A 16,266-nucleotide genomic window follows, 5' to 3' on the forward strand; every position below is an offset into this window, starting at 1 on the left:
ATAGTCATCCTTGCAGTGCTAGGTTTATCAAAATTGCTTTCCTCCATTTATTAAACTTCACAGAGGACTCCTGAAAACTTGTCTATTAGACAGCACAACAAGCTTCTGTGGGCTTTGAAGGATAAGAAGGGTCACAAGCCTGAAAACATGTGCAGCCTTTAGAGGTTGAAAAGCTAGCAAGGAAAGAGAGACTGCAGGCAGATAAGTGTGTGGAACCAAATTCTGTGAATAACCCAAGTGGGTCAGGAGCAGATTCTTCCTTAGAGAAAGCCCATCATGATTGCCACCGTGAGTTATTAGACTTTGTGTGAGCTGGAGTAGAGGAACAGCTTAGCTTATGCACTAATTACCCACAGGGTTCTAATAAAACTGTACTGTGTTAGGTTACTAAATTTGTAGTATTCTACTAAGGTAGCCATAGGAATCTAATATATTCCTCAGTTAAAGAAAAGTAGACTGAAACAGAGAACTAGTAGCTGGTGCCCATAATCACCAACTGCCATATAATTTAGCTGCAATTTAAATTCAGTCATTCTGACCTCAGAGCATGTGCTTTCATCAGAACACTTGCAAAAGTCAATGATTATTGTTACAGAGCACCCAACACAGTGCCTCATACATTTCTTAAGAATTTTTTCCTGAGTCAGTAAAAAAGGGAACAAAATTGTTGAGTAGGGGGAGGTAATAATCTTAATTCATATATGATAAAGTATAGCTCTATAGCTTTGAATAGTTTATAGAGGTTACATTTCAATAAAAGTCTGTAAGAATGCCTGAGCACAAAATGTTTTATAAACTACATATGAATAAACAAAATAGGAATTTTATTTCTTTTTAAATATGCACTTACAGAAGAATGAAGGGGGAGGGCTGGAGATTTAGCTCAGAGGCATAAGTGCCTGCCTGGCAAGCGCGAGGTGGTAATTTCAATCCCCTGTATTAAAAAAAAAAAAAAAGAGGGAGGTCAAAATACCCTGATTGGGAAGCACTTATACATCTCATTCCCAGGAGTGGAATCACTTCTTTCACATGATGAGAAGCTTATGGACACAATGTTAGTACAGCTTTAGGTTAATGGGACTGACGTTTTCCTATGCAAAGGAAAACTTACTCTTTATAGGTCTTACATTTTAAAAACATAACTGTGCAAGATTCTAAAAGGCCTCACATAAATTTCTTAGCATAAAGCAACTAATAAAAATTAATAAATTACAGCCCACTCTTAGACATTACTAATGAATTATAAATTTTGATTAGCTTCTTATGAAATGCAGTAGCTATTACCAATTAACCTGATATTTATACAGCTCCTACTATCAGAATGAACTTCCATGTCTATAAGAGCAAAGGTCAGCAGAAAGAACTAAGAAGTTATACTTTAATTTCAATTCTATAAACAAATACGAACCCCTAATGATACCTACACAGTAGCACAGCACATAGATTTTAGGAATATTTATTTGGTGCTGATTGCTTGTCAGTGGAGAAAGGTGGCATGAAAAATATGGAATACCCTACCTATTAAAATTGGGAGTACATATCTAGGCAAGATGTTAGACATGCTTTTAACAGTACTGAGAAGCTAAAGAAAATGTACGCACACAGGAACCTATGAAAAACAACCATGGTGTGAAGGACAAGGAACCTCTCATGTGACAATATGCATGAATGATACTGGCAATATGTCAACTAGTAAAACAGCTTTCTCTGTACGTTGAGTGCCATATTAAATGGAAAAGTACAGTCAATGTGTAATTTCAGTGCAAGTCATATTACCACTAGCTGTTTTTCTCTAAGCATTACTTAATAAGCTATCAGGTCTAACCTGTCTGAAAGTGGTTTTGATACTCTACAAACTAAACTATCAAGCCTGGAGTCCCTATTTCCTATGGGTACACCCTTTCCTTTAAGGGCTTTGAATTGTTCATGGACTCAGTAAAGGTTAATAAATAAAAGGTTAATTCCATGATATTAACAAGTCAGGTGTTTGAAATACAATCTAAGATATTTAGGGCAGAAATGTAGATGGCTAGAATTTGGTATCCCTTCAAATTGATATGAAACAAATTTTCAATATTTATTTTATGCAGGTTGATTTTCTATTAATATATATTATAATCTTTTTAAATAATTCATTTGCCAGCTGTTTTATCTTTTCTTCCAGGTCAATCTAGATAAGATGTCCCACCAAAAAAAAAAAAAAAACCCAGTAGGAAGTAACGAAGAATTGTCTCTCTCTCCCTCCCCACCTCGCTTTCAGCCCATAATCTCACCACTATTACAAAATTCTATAGCCTTTACTATGAGGCTGGCCACAAGCAAAACATATGAGAGGTTGGGAAGGATGTAGAGAAATTAACAAAGTTACCAAATGACATAGTAACTATTGAATGGATACTGAAGAGAAACAAAAATGTATACCACACAAAAACTTGTTACATAAATATCCATAACTATGTCATACCATGCACTCTGGCCAAAAAGTAGGAGCAGTTCAGATGTCTAGCAACAGACGAATGGGTAAATAAAAACATGATATACTCATACAATAAAACACTAGTTAGCCATAAAAAGAAATGAAGTGATATATGCTACAACATGGGTGAACCTTGAACTATGACAAAGTCTCTCACAAAAGGCCAAATGTGTGATTCCATTTATATGAAATGTCCATGATAGCCAAATCTACACACACAGAAGAATATTAGTGTCTGCCTATGGATGGAGGTGGCAGAAGCAAAAGGAGAGACTGCTAATGGACACAGAGTTTCTCCTGGGGTTATAAAAATGTTCTAAAATTAGACAGTAGTGAAGGTTATACTCTGTGAATACACTAAAAATCACTGATTGAGACACTTTAAGTCAATTTAATGTTGGGTAATAAAGCTGTTGAAGAGTTCTGTTGGCTTTAAAATCAAGATAGGAAAAACGAAAGAAGAGATCTGCCATTTAAGATGATAGACTGCTGCACATAAAGATTAATGTATCTACTCTCTCCTCATAATCCAATACAATGACAATACTTTTTAAAAGAACTAAGCCCTCAGAGATAAAGAGAACAGCATGAAAGATGCCAGGAGATGAAAGATGGCAACAATTGTACACAGGCAAGCCCACAGGCACACATGGACACACTGGCACCCTTCAAGACTTGCTGCTCTTAGCGGAATAACTGCCCAGTCATAGCTTCCCTTTATATGCTTGATAGCTGCGCTCCCTACTTAATATTATCTCAAAGAGTCAAAGGCCATTATAAGGCAAATGAAGGTACATATGTGTACTCAGCAAAGAAAACACCTCGTCATGAGGACTTATAATCTTAAGAGGTCACGGGGAGTGATAAATACAAAGTTTTTCCTATCACATGGAACTGGATAGCAGCGGCAGTTCAACTGGAATGTTGCCAAAATGTATGATGCTGCATATAAAAACATGGGTTTCCCAGCTTGTCCTTTTCCCCCTCCCCAGCTTCTCTTTTGTAGTACTACACCGAGTCTTTCCACTAAGATACAATCCAACTCTGTATTTATTTATTTATTTATTTATTTATTCATTTATTTATACATACCAGGGATCAAACTTGCAACCTTGTGCTTGCCAGGAAGGTGCTTATGCCACTGAGCTACATCCCTGACCCTCTAACTCTTTTTAAAATTTTTATTTTAAAAGCTATTGCTGAGCCTCTAAATTGTCTAGGCTGGGCTCAAACTTGTAATCCTTCTGTCTCACTCTCTCAGAATGCCAGGATCAAAGACATGTACCACCACCACCCAGCTGGCGCTACATTTCTGACTGACTGGCACCTTCAGGAGGTATGCAGATATCACTCATTTAATTTTTCTGTGGGTTTGAGTCTTCACCTAGAAAAAATGAATATATGCTTGGCACTGCTTTACACAAAATTTAAAAGGCACATTACTGAAAAAAGCTAAAATTTGGATTCTGTTTCGCATAAAAACAGAACTTGGGAGCCTTGATTAGTTTCAAAAAGAAAAGATACTTTGTAGCAAGATGGTACTAACCTAGGAAAAGAAATCTTTCATATGCTTCTTGTGGAGATTACACTACCCAAGGAATGACAGTAACTACTGTCAGCAACACTTGCATAGTATTATAAAAGTATAAGTCAAAAACATTCAAATAACCTTAAACAGTAGGGAGGACATCATGATAGTGGGATAAAAGACTTAATTCCATGTTACCTTGAAGTTCTTGAGTAAAAAACAAAAACAGAACTCAAGTTTTAGGCTTAAGTTTGTCCATTACGTTCAATTTCTTTACAATTAGCCGTGGTACTGATTAAAGTTGTCCTATCGTTACAGTGGTTTTCTTACGGAAAATAGTTGCTATCTAAATTATTAAATACTCTTAAGCTAAAATTCACAGACACTTAAGGCTCACATACTGTTTGCACAGCTGTCATTATAAAATTTTGTTCCACTAAAATCAGGTATAGGGAGTAAAAGAATAAGGGAGAATTTCTACTTACTGACAGACTGATATATGCATTTCTTCCCAAGACTCTATTGAAATGACAGAAAGATAAGTTTGAAAACACAAACAGTCAAGGTTTAAAAAAGAAGAACAGCAGAAAAGATAGAAATAGATGACATTTCCAAGACATTTGGAAATGGATACCAATGACTGAAAACAGACTGTCAGAAAGGCTGTCAGGCTCAAGAACCTTGTAACACCCAATAACCCAGGCAAGAATGTCCACAGGCAGGAGGACTGAGGTTCTTGGGAAACAGTGAAGGGATGCTGGGTACCTGAGATAGCTGGGGGAGGGGTAGGCTCAGGCACACAGGTGAAAAAGTATAAGAAATGAGATCATTAGGAAGCAATGCCCAGCCCTGCTCTTGAGGGATTCGGCCCCTAAAGAGAAAAATATGTTCTCATTTTGACACTGGGGGACCCAATCAAACATCTAGAGTCTTCTCCCTGTTGTACTCTCTAGCCCTCCTGAAGTGAGGTTTTATCACTGTCAAAAGGTTCTTAAACCAAAACAGCCAAAAATCACTGTCAATATAGGACTCAATATATGTAACTAATATGTAACATTGTGTCACCTGATTTGTAACTCCTACTTGTAAATTCAGTAGACACTAAACTTTCCTAAATTCAGTGCTATTGCCTTGAGGAATTATCCTGCAACAGTTCACTGGCATGAAGATACAACAAACAATCCACTGGTGTAAAGATTAAAAGCTGCCTTCTTGGACTGGGGATTTAGCTCAGCAGCTTAAGTGCCTGCCTTGGAAGTGCAAGGTTGTGAGTTTAGTCCCCAGTACCAAAAGAAAATCTGCCTTCTTATCTCCTCCGTGCAGTCTTCCTTTCAGTTTGCAATAGTCCTACCTCAGCCTCTTGAGTTGCTGGACTACAAGAATGCCCCACCATGTAAAGCTAGATATTTTTTAAATAAAAGAGAATATATTCATTGAAGATGATAAATTTATTTAGGCTAACAAAGCAGGACTATATCACTTTTTATTTGAGTAATAACTTTATCGAAGATTACCAAATCTAGTTGTATTTACTCTTAACACACACACACACCACACTCTACTTTACTGTTCCAATCACACACCTGTGTTTGCTCAATGTCTCCAGTCACACGGTTCCCTCTGCCTAAAAGTCACATCATCGATGTGTCCAGCTCAGGAGTTACCTCCTTTTCCCTGGGCCCCTTACGATCTGACTTAGAAATAATTGCTGTTTTAATCCCGTTTATCCTCTGAATCCTGGCTCTTTGTGTATACAATATATTTTCCTAACAAATCTATAAACCTGTTGTTGGCAGGACAGTGCATTAATTTTCTATATAAGCAATAAAGTCCCAAACCTAATGCTTTTATCTCAATTTAACAACTGAAAAGCAATTTATCAGTCACAAATAACAAAAACTCCTTTGCTATACATAACATACATTTGTATATATGCTATACATAATATACATTTGCAAGTTTAAACTTTCATGAAAATTTTAAGTTATAAAAAGTAAAATCACTTGGTTGGCAATTTAAAAATAACCCCAAAGAATTTATGAAAGATTTAGTCTATTTTGTATAGTCATCAACTCAATCAACAACTTAAAGTTCTAGCTCGAACTCCACTTTGAAACCTGTCTTTTTTTTTTCCTTTCCTTTCTCTTTCCTAATTACTAAGCAGGCAAATATTTAATCTTCTGCAACAGTTTTTTACACAAGGAAGTTAGCATAGGAAAAGGAAAAGAAAACAGTCTCTTTCATGGAGATGAAAAAATAGAATCACAGCAAACGGTTTATCTTCTTCTGACCGAGAAGGCAAGGGCCAATAGTGATGGCTGCAGGTGAACTGGGAGAAGAGTACGTGCAAAGGAGTGCATTAATGCCCCACCATCAGAGGCCATGATTCAATCAGCCCGCAGTATGACTTGGTCTCTGTGATTTTTTTCAAATGAATCAGGTTAATTCTTGCCTGCATGGTTGAGAAACATTAGCTTGTTAAGTATTTATTCCATAGCTGGAATTTTATGACATATGTTAAGTACAATTCCATGACTGGAATTGTTCTAAGTGTTCTACATGAGAAAATTCTTTCAATATCCACAATAACCTCAGGGAGTAAACATCACTATTATCTATATTTAAGAGGAAAATTAAAGTAAGGCATTGTGGCATGTACCTGTAATCCCATCACCTAGGAAGCTGAGGCAGGAGGATTGCCGTAAGGTTGAGGCCAGCCTGAGGTAGTGAGTTAAAAACCAGGCTAGACGATATAGTGAGACATTATCTTAAAAAAAAAAAAAAAAACAGAGGAAAGTTAAGTATGATGGCTTTAAAATGCCTGTAATGTTTGACCTGTCTCACTTCAAAAGATTCATCTTTCCTTGACTACAGACTAATTACTTATTCCTAACAGAACATGGTAGAACACGACATCTGGGTTTAGTTATAAAAGGACAGCTTTCATCTTTTTCTTGGGAAAGCCAGTTACGTTATAAGAATATTCTCACAAACCCCTGGAAGCCTGTACTGAAAGGACTTGTGGCCTCTAGCCAAGAGCCAATGCTACATTACTAGCACTGTGCACAAGCCACCGCAGAGGCAGAGAGCACAGCCCTACCTGATCCTTGCTATGAGAGAGCCCTTGCTAATACTTTTGCTGAAGCTTCCTACAACCAGAACCACCTAGGTCAACTACATCCAGATCTTTGACACACAGAAACAGTGTGAGAAAATGAACATTTATTGTTTTAGGCAACTACATTTTGGAGTAACTGATATGCAGCAATAGATAATTAATATGCAAAAGTTAAATAACTTCTCTTTACTACTGCAAGCAGCAAATGGCAAGTTGAAAAATTAAAACCAGTCAGAAAGGATTCAGAGCCCATATGCTACACAATTCATTAGAATTAATTTCTTTTAAAGGAAGTTATTGTGCTTGTATTTTAATAGAGTTGGAACCAGGATTAAAAGATCACATTAATAAAAATATCTGCTAGGAAGCTGGGCATGGTGGCACATGCCTACAGTCCCAATACTCAGGAAGCTGAGGCAGGAGAATTGCTGCAAGTTTAGAGGCCAACCTGAGCTACAATAGTATGTTTAAGACCAGCCCTGAACTGTACAACAAGATCCTGCTTCAAAAAAATAGATGAACTATCTGGTAGGAGTTAAGCTAAGTAGTAGGCATTCACTTAATGACATCTACTGTATCATTAAAAAGAATACATTCTCAGAGAAAAGTCACTACTAAAATATAAACAAAAATGTACAAACATTACCTGTAAACATAAACCTCAAGCCAGTGCCATTTTCCTACAGTATGTCATTTATTTTAAACTCTTTCCTTACTCCTGGCTTTGCTAGTCATTAAGGATATTCAAGACAAAAAACATTTCTGTAATAATGATTTTTATCCCAGAGTACCTAATTAACATTCCACTGTACTTTTTGCTTATTCCTTACTCATGTATATCAAATTTTTAAAAGCACAGCATTATAAACAAAATTCTGTTTCTACAAAATCCATGGGCTGAAGCCCTATCCAGCAACTGAACTATATTTGAAGACAGGCCTTTTGGGTAGTTACAGATAAATGAAGCCATCAGGGTGGGCTCTGAATCAGGGCTGGGGTTCTTATAAAGGTGTCCAGGAGGGCTGCAGCACTGGGCAAAGGCCCTGGGAAGGCAGAAACGAGAGCCCACTGGAAACCATCTCTGCCAGTACTTCCTCCTGGGCCTCCAGCCTCTGGAAATTTCTGTTGTTTATTAAAGCCACCTGGCCTGGGAATTCTGTTGTAGTAGCCCCAGCTGACCAATATACTCAGCATATTAGAAAAGGCCTGAGCTTGCATTGGGCAGATTCCAGCTCTGCATATTCTAGCTACCTGTTCTCTGGCTTACTTCATGGAGCTTCACTTTCCTCCTAAGGAATGTTTATGGACTCACTGCAATGGCATTAGAAGCCAAGCACAAGTAAAGCACTGTCTTGGTTACTTTTCTCTTGTTGCTGAAACAAAACACCTGATGCCCAAAATGAGGGAAGAAAACGTTTATTTAGCTCAGAGTTTGTGGAGGTTTTAGTCTACAATCAGCTGACTCCAAGGCAGGGTGCTACTAAAACTGCCTCAAAATTCCCTCCACCATTTAATAGTAGCCACTCAACAAGTCTAACTGCCCTATGTCACTTAGAACTTCTTGGTTTTGTGGTCCTCACAAAAGAAATGGACACACTATTCTTTCTATCTATCTATCTACCTACCTACCTACCTACCTACCTACCTACCTACCTACCATGTTTCCTGTTTACCATCTCTGGTAGACTTCCTCCAAAACACTATTATGTTTGTCTGGAATGATAAGAACACTGTAGAAATGCATAGTGGGGATGGCTGTACAACTTGCAAATGTCCTTAACGATCCTGAGCTATATGCTAAAAAAGATAAATTTTCTGCCATGTGTATTTTATCACAATTTCAAAAAAAATCCCATTGCTAATCATTAATTGGTACAGACGCATAGCACCGGTCCTGTGATTTACACTGGGAGGTGGGGTATCTCCTAGATGTTCCGCCTCTTCCCAGCATCTTACCATCTAACTGTCTTACATAGCATGGCCTAAAGCCTCTGTCACGTAACTTCCTTCTTAAAAACTTCACTGAAGATAAATATTAGGTCTTTGGTCTAATATGCAGGACTCTACACCAACTGATCTCAACCTACATTTCTGATCCTATCTTTTGCTAAACTCCTACAGGTATGGATAGCTCTCTTGGGCAATTCTGTTTTTAAAATTTTTATTAGTGCATGAATTTATATAGAGTGGATTTCCTTCTGGTAAGTGTGTACATGTGTGTAACATTCTTCCATTATCTCTCCTTTCCCTCCCCCATCCCTTCCTTTCTTTGTCTTCCTTTACCTTAACTTTCTGTTTTGCTTATGCCCTTTCCTCAACTAATCCATTTTAATTTTATGTAGCCTGATCTTACTTTCTCCACAGATTGTTCTCTAATCATCATAAGCCAGGTTGATTTTCCTATTACTCAGCATTGACTGTATATTATCATTAATTTGAAGCACTGTAAAATAAATGTAACCACAGTTTACTTTCTCAAATGGCACACCCTTTATAGTTAAGACATTTAATCTTTTATTTGTTCATATCATCCACAATCTAGTAGAAGGTACTAAAAATATTGATAGACTTAATCAATTCTAGTCATCAAATAACAAGAGATATCCAATTATAAAACAGAAATACATCTATGTTACTGTATGGACTCAGCATGACATGACTACAGTCATCTTGAGTAATAACTATAAGTGCCCCAAAGGAACCTTGGTCAGTTTCTCCTGCATAGTTTCCTAGGAAATTATAAACAGATAAAGCTTTTACAGTAGTTTGTGGAGTTTTACAATCTGACCTGTCATCAAGAATGTGTATGATTCTGAGGAATACTTAAGATAAATCAGGTACACACAGGTTACAAAGAAGTCTTTTACTCTGACCAACGTACAAGAAGTGACTAAAAAATACAGGGGATTTCTAAAATTACGTAAAAGACACATTATCATTAATTCCATTCAAAATTCTCCCCTTCAACTCAAAGGCACTTATGCAATAGTTCTTGCCACTTTTTGAAGCAGTTCTGGAAGTCCTCTGCTGTGACTGTCTTTACAAGGTATAACAACAACAACAACAAAAATACAGTGAAAGCTGCTGCCAACTGCCATCCAACAGAAAGGCAGGCTCATAAAAACATTATGGTGCAAACTCATTCATCTTATTCACTGGCTCTCCCACTGTGTCACCCTTGGCTCTTTCCCAAAGCCTAGATCACCAGGAAAGGTAAACACTGAATTGATTCAGGACACAGAGGCAGCCACAACAGAGCAACTAAAGCCACGCATGAAAGAGGACCTCCAGAACTGCTTCAGAAAGTGGCAAGAACAATGGGAAAAGTGTGCTCAAAGTGAAGGATTAATGGCACTATGCTTCCAAATGTAATTATTTTTTTAAAGGACAGCACCATTTTTTCTATTGTATCTTGTATATGATCCAAATTACATGGAACCATGTAGTTTTCCTACTGTCCAGAAACCATTACTACTACTGCTTCTGCCACTAAGGACCCTAGTAACTTGTGCTCTGGGAAATTCTGAATCTATCTGTTTTCCTTCACTCTCAGGGCGCCTTGGAACTGATATTCATTATGCTAGACTATGTTACTGTGAAACAACTACAGAAGAATTTTTAATACATAGCATTCAAATAAAGAGATCCATAGTTAACCCCTAATTAAATATTTTTATTGCTTATGTAACTATCAATTGTGACGTGTCAGTTTGAATCAATTAAGGAATACCTAGAGTATTAGTGAAGAATACTTGTGGGTGTGTCTAGATGAAGTATCCAGGTGTGACCATGAATACCATATACAATTCTTGGCCCCTTTCCGCTCTGGTGCTATTCTGGTCTCTGCTTTCTGTCCTCCATGAACTAAACAGCTTTTCTCTATCACGCACTTCTCATGATGTTCCTGAGTTGGAGCCAGCCAACCATGGACTGAATCCCATGAAACTTCTCTTCCTTTAAATTGTAGGTTTTCAGTTTTGTGTCCAGTGACAGGAAAACTGACGAATACAGATTACCATTTATACCTATTTCCAAAACATACCTGGATGATAAATATAAAAAGTCCATACAGCATTGGCTTACCAAAATAAAGATAAAAGATCAAAAGTTAAGGAATACACCAAGCTGACATAATTATACCAGAAACCTCAATTAGGGAAGGCAGGTTTTTGCTATCAGAAATATATTCAACATGACAACAGGAAAAGATGATCACTGAAGACCCTTGGACTCGCCCTTTTAAATACGAGTTATTTAAACCAGGTTTCTGACAGAAATAAACATTTTAGCAGAAATTTTCTATAGAAGTATATGATAAGTGAAGTATATGATAAATACCTGATATTTAGAGTTACTGGTTTTTTTACTTTAAAAGTATGTGATCACAAAGCTTCGGATGCCAGGTAAATTCAAAGTTAACAATTTGTAATAAAAACACAAATGAATCTGAACAGCTGTCTCTCAAATACAGGGCCGCAGCTGAGCTACAAGATGGTAAGCCACAGGGATGCTCACAGACAACACCTTTACTGTCAGCTGCAGTTGCAATTACACTCTAAATCACTCATTTAGGATTCCAGAATTCCCACCCACAAAGCAGGGATGAGAGGAGCTTGACCTGAAAAATTTTAAGCATATTCAAGTATGAAACTGCTTCACTTGCTCTAATATCCTCTCTTCATGGGCCTCTAGCGACATATTAGAAAAAAAGAAACAGACCCCTGAGCTGTGACACAGTAAATGAGTTAATCTGTTATTGTGAGAATTGAATTATCAAAGTAGTGTCATCTTCCTTAAGGAAATTATATGAAAGCAATTTTATTATGTAGTAAGGTATATTAGAAAAGGGGAGATGTGAAGGGCATGGTGGCATAAGCCTGTAGTTCCAGGTTCTTAGGAGGCTAACACAGGAAGAGCATGAGCACAAGACTGGCAGGGCAACATAGGAAGATGCTGTCCCAAACCCAAAAATGAAGTATTGTGAAAAGGGAAAATGAATATATACATATAACTGGCTACACCTGGTCTTGGTAGGCCTTAAAAACAATAGGCAGAGGGCCGGTACTGGCTCAGCCACAATGCTTGCTTATCATGGGCGAGGGCCTGGAGCAATCCCCAACCTCACACAATACACACAAAACCCAGCAGGTATTTAGTGTCTGTAAAGAGCCTCACCACACCCAGATTTATGAGTGACCACTGCAGAGTGTGCTCATTACTCTACATGAGCACCTTGGCCAAGCTGTGTCAGGGACAGGACAGAATCTCTTTATGTTTCTACCCGAGTTTACTAAGAAGTGAATTTACTTCATAGGGGCTATCCTGACACTAAAGCATGCTTTACTCCTAGTAGGTGTTAAATCAATACTTTCTTTACTCTCAGATCTGACCTCAAGATTTTCAGTGAATGAGAGAATAATACTAATAAAGCAAAGATGCGATCTCCCTGACTTTTTCAAATTTTGCTACTTGTGCATAATTTCAGGTACATAAAGGCTGACTACAGAAGCAGTTTTGCTTTCAAGGTGATGCTGCTGGTGAAGAATTCAGAAACTGTCAGCAAAAACAGGCAGCTCTGGTTGCTTCACCTCTGAAGGAGAACAGATATTTGGGAGCAGATTGACCAGGGTTCCAGTTCCGTCTCCACAGAACCTGTGTTACCTGACAGTTTTCAATCTGCAGAATGAGACAACCTTTATTCACCACACACTTCCTCCTCTCCCACCCCTAGAACTGTTGCCCCAAGCCCAGGAGCAGTGCCCAGCTGCTGCTCCTGCCTGTAACTCAGGATGGTATGAAGACTTCCATCATGTAGCCCTTCTCTGAGTCTCATGTTTTGCAAAATTCATGCACAAACGCTCATAATTAAAATGGCTTTTTAAAAATTAATCTCTCTACTGTTAGCTTATTTCATAGATTCAGTCATCAAACCATCTGAAGGCAAAACTTTCTTCATCTCATGAACTTAATTTGTTTTACAATTTTGGGAAGATAGTGCGTTTGTGTTTGTGTGGGGAAGATGGCTGTGGCTGTCTATCGATTGCAGAGTTTGTGAACAGAAGCAAAACTCTGCTGAATGCTTGTGTTTGCAAACTAAATTGTTAACAAACAGAAGTACGATGTATAGCACGCTTTTGGATACCCAGGAGCCATATCACAAAGAAGAAAACTTACAGAGAAGATCTAGATTATAGCAAAAATAAAATATAATTTAAGTTATATTAACAAAAAGAAGCACCTTTCCATCAGATGAAGACTATTTTAGGAAATGTATAAAAACTTTTGAAATTTGAGAGACTTCTGTGTACCAACAATAAGTGCTACAGAATACTATAGAAAAATTTCAAACACAAAGATATTTGATTACTAAATATTTTATATTAGGCACACATTGCTTAAGTCTTCAATTTGCTTTTGTGGCAACTGTTTTAAAAGGGTATTCAAAATTTTAGTTTGAAACTTCGTATTCCTGAAATGCACATAGAATAGTCCAGGTAAAAAATAATTTTAAGTCTCAAAATAGTAGAAGTTTACTTCTTTGAAATGCTCAAACATAATAACATGAAAAAGTTTATACAAGAAAAAGTTCAGTTTCCAATTAACAAGTATCAAGCATATGTCACTTACCAAATGTCAATTATTGACACAGAAATCTTAAAAGCACTGTAAGACAACCAGAACAAAGTGTTCTCTGATTTTTGCTTTCAAGTTTTATCACTATTTTCAAAAGAATAAAACATAATGGGTTATAATTTTGTCTGTTATTATATCATGCTCTTCATAGTAATGTACAATAGTGGGGTTTGCCTGCAGAAATTATTACATTCATACAACAAATTGTAATCACTTTCAATGCCATTAGCCCCCCATCACTTATCTCCTTCCACCCCTCTCCCATTCCCTTTCCTATCTTCAAAAGTCTACTTTCTAGTTGCCTACCATCTTCCCTCCATTGCATTTATTTAGTTTCTCATACAGCAGACAAAATTTTTAACTTTCTAAGTTTGGCCTATTTTGCTTTCAGTTTCACTCATTTTTCTCCCAATGATTTCATTCTTCTTTATGACTTAATAATATGCATATATACACATACACATTTGTGTGTATATATCTCTCTTCTTTTATCCATTTATGTTTAGCATCTGTGAAGTGGGCTACGATGAACATGAGTAGGAATGTGTCACTACAGTAGGTTGTTTTTAATTTTAGGGGTAATGCACCCAGGAGTGGTACAAGGTAAACAAATACAAGTACGATGAAAATTAGTATGGAGGCTCCTCAAAAACCTAAAAAGAGAAATATAATGCCTTTCAAAAAAAAAAAAAAAAACTAACCACATTTTTAAAAATGAAGTGGCTAAGATTACAAACAAAATCATTCTTGAAAAAGTAGCCAAGGCTTCTGAGATCATTCCTATTATACCACTGCTATGGACTGAATCCCTTCTCCCCAGATTCATCTCTAGCAACTTATAATGTGACCACTTTTAGAGCTTTTATCGAGGTACTGAGGTTAAATAAAGTACTAAGAGTGGGGCCCTAATCTGGCAGGGCAGATGTTCTTACAGTAAAAGGAAAGAACACCACGAAACCAGGTACATTTGTTATAGTGAGATCAAAAATAGATCTGGTAAGCCTTGAGCTATCATCTATTTTAAGAATATTTGAAAAGAAACATTATAAGAGTTTGGCAAAGGTGAGCAAATGTTCCTGAGGACCAGAAGAAAATACTAAAGAGGAACAAGACACAGGTAATCTAGATGGACTGCCTGGAGGTCACCACTGGAAACTGAGGGTTGAGGAGGATGGAAAATGGGCCAGGTGATATTACCACTGACATTCAGGCCTTGGGGAATATATTAGTCAGCTTTCCTGTCACTGCACAAAATACCTGACCCTCACAACCTAAAGGAGAGGTTTATTAGGCTCACAGCTTCACAGGACTCAGTATATTCAGGCTCCAAGGCTGGAACAGGCAGAGCCAGCTCCTCAGTTCATAGTGGCCAGAAAGCAGAGCAGGGCAACAGTGCTAGCAAGGAGGTAGCCAGGAACCACACGTAGTCCCCAAGGTCATATCTCTGTGACTCATTCACACCAAAAGTGCCTTAACTAATATACCAGACATTTCTTAATCATGTCAAGTTGAGAGTCATGATAAAGAGTGGGAGATGCACCTCTCATAGTAGTGGATGCCTTGGTGGTGTGGTTAGCGTAGTTTGTCATGAATCTCATCAGCCACTTTTTCCCAATACATCAAGCAGCTTTCCATCAACTGGCAAGAAATACCTGGCACGGGCCACTTTGGAAGAAAAGGGACATTTATTTTTGCTCAGAGTTGGGAGGTTCAAGCCTCAGTGATTCAGGCCTCTAGTGAGGGCAATACAGTGAAAGGACTGAGTGCTAGATAAGGCACTCACATCATAAGGCAGGAAGCATGGTGGGAGTAGGGGTACTCAGACAGACAGACAGACAGACAAGACAGACAGACAGAGACAGGTAGTAAAAGAGACTTCCCCTATCCTCTTCAAGGTCACATTCACAATGACTCCCTCACACCTCCCTTCTTAAAGGTCCACAGCACTCCTGATATTGCTGTCCTGGGACCTAGCATTTACACAGGGACCTTTGGAGGACACTTATCCATACCACTGCACCCAATATTTGAAAATGAGCTTCCTTGGAGTAAAGTATTTCTGGCACTTTCTTGCATATCCTACTTGACATTCTTATTCTACTCTTTTAGTATATTTAATGTGAATAGAAACAAAACTGCTGTAAAGGAGGTGACGTCTTGGTCTGGCTACTAACACTCTGAGAAACAATGGAAGGAGCCAGCAATGGTGGCACATGGCTGTCATCCAGCTATCTGGGAAGTTGAGGCAGGAAGATACTAAGCTTAAGAACATGCTGGGTAACTCAGTAAGATGCTATCTCAAACAAAACAAAACAGAATAACTTAAAAAAAGGAAGAAAAAGAAAAGAAATAGCTTTGCAATGCAAATAATTTTTTTTCCTGCTTTTAGAACTTGATAATGATAGCTACCAAATACAAAAGCATTTCCTTCATTTAAAATCATTTCATACTACAATCAAAAATAATTTTCCGTCTCACAAAATGACAATTATTTTAGGGCTCATTCTTGCT

At 37.6% G+C, this 16,266-nt stretch overlaps 1 protein-coding gene across 2 annotated transcripts in view; it reads right to left on the reverse strand.

Moving 5' to 3' along the window:
• The window catches only part of Fam13a (family with sequence similarity 13 member A), a 315,293-nt gene that overhangs the window by 264,716 nt on the left and 34,311 nt on the right, over positions 1–16,266 (reverse strand). The window contains exon 1 of one of the 2 annotated variants that reach the window (XM_023564119.2): positions 851–935. The exons of the other annotated variant lie outside the window; for it this stretch is intronic. The gene's annotated coding sequence lies outside the window, so the exon portion shown is untranslated. Of the gene's footprint in view, positions 1–850; positions 936–16,266 lie in introns of those variants that run through there. 2 annotated transcript variants of the gene reach the window in all.

Source organism: Cavia porcellus, unplaced genomic scaffold (assembly GCF_034190915.1).
Source record: "Cavia porcellus strain 051 isolate PalLab524CR breed Dunkin Hartley unplaced genomic scaffold, mCavPor4.1 scaffold_4, whole genome shotgun sequence".
In the NCBI taxonomy this organism is placed as follows: domain Eukaryota; kingdom Metazoa; phylum Chordata; class Mammalia; order Rodentia; family Caviidae; genus Cavia; species Cavia porcellus.